The following is a 5,824-nucleotide window of genomic DNA, read 5'->3' as shown; positions in this document are numbered from 1 at the left end:
GACATGCTAAATAGTACAAAGGTACATAATTACTTGCTCCTGACATTATTTTATGTTACTTACCGGGATTCGGACTAGAGTCAAAAACAAGGGCTATATCTATGAACCATAGATATAGCCCTTGTTTTTGACTCTAGTCCGAATCCCGGTAAGTAACATAAAATAATGTCAGGAGCATGTAATAATGTACCTTTTTAATATTGAGCATGTCATTGGTCAGTAATAAGAGCAACTTAAATTTAAATCTATTAAATACATTCTAGCGTGTCTCAGTCCTTTAAAGCGGCTATAACTTTTTTTTTCTATTCGAAATAGTAAGAGTGGCACCTTTCTGAAATCTTTATTAAATGAGCAATTTCTTTGTTCAATGTAAAGTTATAGCTTAGTACATTTTTTTCACCAGAGATAGTCAAAGTTGGGGAAGAAAATATCAAAAAGTGAAAAATCCCAAAATAGTCCTAATTTTATAATGGTTCCTTAATATATTTTTACTACATTGCATTTGAATATGGAGAAGCAACTATCTGGAAGTATTTTACATAAAAAATTTACTAAGTATAGCCTTGTTTGTAGATGCAGTTAAAGAAAATACACGAAAAGGCACGATTTTTCTTTAATTAAAAAAAATTTAAATATTTCAAAAACGGTGACACTTTTACCTGAAAAATTTTTGCTTCTCCTCAAGTTTGGCAGGTTACTTCTGGGACACCCTGTATGTTACCGCATAACTTTGGAGCACGTTAACCGATTTCGATAATTCTTTTTCATCGGAAAGGTGGTGCCTCAAGGGTGGTCCCATACTAATCCTTTAGATCCGATAATTGGGTCATGAAGAAATTAACGATAATCTTAAATTTGTATATGAGAAGGGATTGTTTTTATTTTATTTTAACTATTTTTTTATAAAAATATAGCTGATTTTTTAATTAATTATTGTTTTTAATTAGATACATTACTTGCTTTTCGATATTTTGTATGCTTAATTTGTAAATCTCTTTAAATTTAAAACATAATGTGGTATATTCATAGTCGAATCAAAGACGAAACTAAAAATAATTTCGACTTTTTTGACAAATTTTACTAAAAAAATATTTTCAGAGAGCTGAAATTATTTTTACTTTCATCTTTGTTTTGACCATGTATTTATCCCTTTACATTGAAACGGAAATTTTTCTATCCTATCTTTTACTATCTAACTGATCTCTTTATAAATGACTTCACCTGTTTCATGCTCTTTTCTAGTGATTACAAAAAATACACACTTTGTTACTGTTACTACATTTTATCGCTTTTAACTTTGTTCTAAGTATTGCGAATTCATTGATAAAGCTATCCTCAAATCGAAAGGACTCGTTCTTCCTGATTATATTGTAACCTAAACTTACCCATTTTTAATAAAATTAGCTGGGGAAATACTCTATAAAAAATTGGCCACTAATGGGTTAAAATATGGTCATCAATGCGTTAAGTCCAAGTCGTAAATGGGTAAATTATTCATAATTTGCACAATAATAAAACCAAATTAACTTAACATAAGATATTACAAAAAACTAGGTCACCAATGGGTTAATGCATGATCAATTATGGGTTAAACGTAAAAAATTTACTCTTAAAAAGTAGTTCAAGCGAGTCTAATGGAAAGAAAATGATTTCAGAATTTTGAGCACCCGCTTATATGGGGCGGCCCCAGTGTGCGTCGTAATAGAATTAGGACAAAAAACCCATATGCAAGAACCTTTCATTTAGGGCTGGTCCAGGCACACCGAGAGTAACAATATAATCACCCTCATTGCGAATGTGGTGTCTAATGCAAGTCGCTTTTCGAGAGTCGAGTCGTAATGAAAAGTACATGACATTGCTTAAAAATTCGATTCGACTAGTGTAGGGATGCGACTGCGAGCTCGCGAAAGGGATAGGCGAGAGAAGTGAGCTATACGGAGATGGCAACGTATACATATTAACCACTACACACTTATTTTCGAGTAAAAATGCGTGGGGGTATGTGTACTTTTGCGACAACTGAGCCAGTGTGGCATCAGGACACCAGAAAAAGCCCATTTTTCCAAAACAAAAGCGCCAAGCCTTTATTATCGTTTAATATTTTTTGTTTTTTTTTTTGATTTAGTAAAAATAGTACATACGTATGTATGTGTTTACACACGTGTTTATTAATAAATTATTTAAATAAATTTATAACAACCCAAAACATATTTAATGTACCTATTCCTCACATTTTATTCAGTAAATCAATTCCATCTTAATGTAGAATAAATTGTGTAATGTATAACATACATATGTACTACATACATACATATATATGTACTACATACATACATATATATGTACTTATGCAGTCGTAGTGCGCAAATAAAAAAAAAACTCACTAAGTTACGCACCAAGCATTGAATTCCAATTATTTTGGCTTTTTGATTTACCAAACAGTGAGCTGAGCACATCCATGCTCAGTGATGACAGACCAAGTATTGAGTAAATGCACTATGTATATTTTTCTGGTAAAGCAAAATTTCTAATTCACGAGGAGATTGATTTTTGGTTGTTATATAGAACACTGATAAAATACAAAAATTGACATTTCCGTGCAAAAATTTCCATTATTTCATTATTGAACCTAAAAGTTCTTTTTGCCTTTTGGACAATTCTAAATCGCGTACAAGATCTTTAAATTCTACTTATGAAAGTAAATGTTGTTCATTTATTTCACCTAAAGGTGGAATATATTCTGATGCTGGAGGTTCAGAAGGGGATACAGATGATTCAAGGTCGCTTAAACCCGGTGCAAAGATTAAGTAAAAAAAGGAAATATAGAAGCAGCGCACTATGGGCTAAATCACTTTTTTTTTTTGTTTAAAATCTAATATAACGAGAAGGAAAAGAGCTAGCGCAATAATTTTTTGTGTGAATAAAGTTCAAGTTATGTCGGTTAAAGGAAAACTCAAGGCGAATTTATATAAGGTGGTGTTACTAGCTCAGCTTATTTTGTGTATGTGTTTCGCCGCACGGCTTCTGATATCAAAGTGAAAAATTTTGTTTGAATTTCTACACACACTCTTACAGATTTTGACAGTTTATGCCGCCAAAGCAAAAACAAAATACATGTAAATTTTTGTTTTTGTACTCCTGCTATCACCTTATATTAATTTGCCTTGGGAAAACTAAAGCGAACACACGCTTTACTTGAGGGGTTGAAATGAGGGGCGAAGTTGACCATGTTAAAAAAATTTATGACCTTTCGATTTTCCTTTTGCTGTATCTCAGAGGCGAATAACGATATCGATAAAATTTTTGTTTTAAATAGTAGTAAATTAAATGTACATTAAGGAAAAGCTTATTAGAATACCATCCAACCCCTAAATTTAGGGTTGAAATAAGGGGTGAATGGCTAAAACCCAGAAAATTCACTGAAAACCTTATAAAGTGTTCATTGACTTCTATATACTGAAGGTTGATTTTGGGTATCACGCCCCGGTAATAACGGTAAGTTTGAACAATCTAATGATGTCTCGCTTTTTTGCGTATCGTAAACATACCTCATTTTTAGAATTTTAATAGAAAAGCATTAGGATACCATCCCTGTAGTTGATAGGTATGCACCAGAATTCTTGAAACTAATTTTTCTGGGAAATTCAATATTTGCAAGTGTATATGGGTCAACCCTTCATTTGGAGGTTAAAATAACGGGTAAGTTGCTGAAAACCAGAAAATTCTAGAAATCGACGTCCTTTCGCTTTTCTTTTTGCTGTATCTCAAAGGAAAATCATGATACCGATAAACATTTTTTTTAATTGTAGTATATTTAATATAGATTAAGGAAAAGCTTATTAGGATACCATCAACCCCTAAATTAGGGGTTGAAATAAGGGGTGAATGGCTAATACCCAGAGAATTCACTGAAAAACAGATGCTAGAAAAGACTGCCGAAAGATTATGCGTAGCTGTTACATCAGATTGGCCCAAAACTGCTATGAATAGCATAGAGTTGTCGGTAACGAGTGGCTTTGATGGTGCCTCTGGCTATGTTAACCCTCGGCAGAAATTTTACGATGAGGAGAACGACGACCGAAATCCTTATCATTCGCTCTTTGTATGCATCAATCCTCATTACTCCTGTCTTCAGTTCATTAGTAAGTGGTCTCTTCTTATGCATTTCTCGCCTTCTGTCCAAATAAACCATTGAAAGGATTGGGTCTGACAAGTATGTATACTGCCCTTTTGGAAGTGTGCAGGATAGCCCTGTAGTCAAATGAACTAGTTGTAAACTACCTCACAACTAGTATGAACCGCCAGCCAACTATCTTTTTTCCATGCAATCAACTGGTATTTTTAACATGGGGATGTCCTACGAGATGGCAATTGTCAGATTTCGGTCAGAAATATACCAGTCTCATACTAGTTCAAAATAGACAGAAATTAATTATGGACCGAAACCACTACTTTGCGAGTAAAAAAACAAAATGAATTCATGAATATACAATAAAAAACTTTTAAGCACATTTTAATATATTGCACATTTTTATGTAGCAGCCTTAGATGTGCCAATAATTAGTGTAAAATTTTTTGAGTATTAATTAAAAGCAAAAATAAACACATAGATATTTCAAACTTTCGAATATAAATTTGAATGCATTTTTCATTAAATGTTATTAAAAGTAAAAGGTTTCAGGTACAAGAAATACCATATTTTTATCTTTTTTAATAATATTGAATATGCAAAAGAAAACATTTTAGTTAAAAATAAAATGAATACTTTAGATCATTTTTGAGTGAACTAAAATAAAAATAAAAGTTTTAATTAAAATAAATTAATTTCATTAACTGTGCACATTTCAGTCTATTATTTTTAAAAATTTATAAAAGTAATAATTATTGTTTAAAATTTGAGATTTGGATAAGAATAAATAATAATCCCAACGGTTTTTACCCTCCATTCCCGCCCATCCGCACGAGGGGCGCAGTCCGCATGACGTACGGAACCAGTATTTTCAATTTTTAGCGCCGAGTCACAATAGGCAGAAGTTTGTTAAGTGTCGAGATCTAAAACTGTTCAGCTACAGAACTAAATTCATCAGCCGATTTTATGTCTTTATTTTAATGATTCATTTATTGAGAGAGGACAGTATCGATTTCTTAATGCTGAAAAGCGGATCTGATATATCAAACGTGCTGGAATGAGAGTTAAAATCCTGGCATAAGCAACGGAGTGGGCCGTGCAATTCAAAATTAGTTTTACAAGCTTTCAGAAATAGGGGACAAAAGAGTATTGATACCCGGGAGGGAACATTAAGGCTAACTTCGTCCAGAAGAAGCGGACTTGAAATTGAGCCTGTTAGTAATTTAACTATAACAAGTAAGAAAGTCTAAGTCCGGGCGTAGCCGAACGTTAAATATCCGGCGCAAATATTAAATATATGTTTTTCACCTTTCCGAAAGCTACCGCTACATGGCAAGCCGGGCTGTATCAATTTTGAGTAAATTAGCTTCCTTAAATTTTGAAATATTGAAGTAGAACGGTAACCGAGATACATATATGTGATCATAAATGGGCGGTACCACGCCCATTTTCCAAAATTTTATCATAAACGTATTTCTTGGTAAAGAATTATTGCAAGCGTCAATTTTGAATAAATTTGCTTTAATATTTACTGAGTTATCGAAGATTTCGTATTTCTCTAAATTACCTTTACACTCCCATAAGTGGGAGTGGCTACGCCCATTTTCCAAAAATTTATAATATTCTTATTTTTCGTCTAAAAATCATTGTAAATGTCAATTTTGAGTGAATAATCTTCAGTAGTTACTAAAATAT

This window comes from Rhagoletis zephyria, unplaced genomic scaffold, assembly GCF_001687245.7.
Source record: "Rhagoletis zephyria isolate East Lansing unplaced genomic scaffold, Rhagoletis_zephyria_1.1 Rzeph_scaffold_13425, whole genome shotgun sequence".
NCBI lineage: Eukaryota > Metazoa > Arthropoda > Insecta > Diptera > Tephritidae > Rhagoletis > Rhagoletis zephyria.
This window is presented reverse-complemented; position numbering follows the sequence as displayed.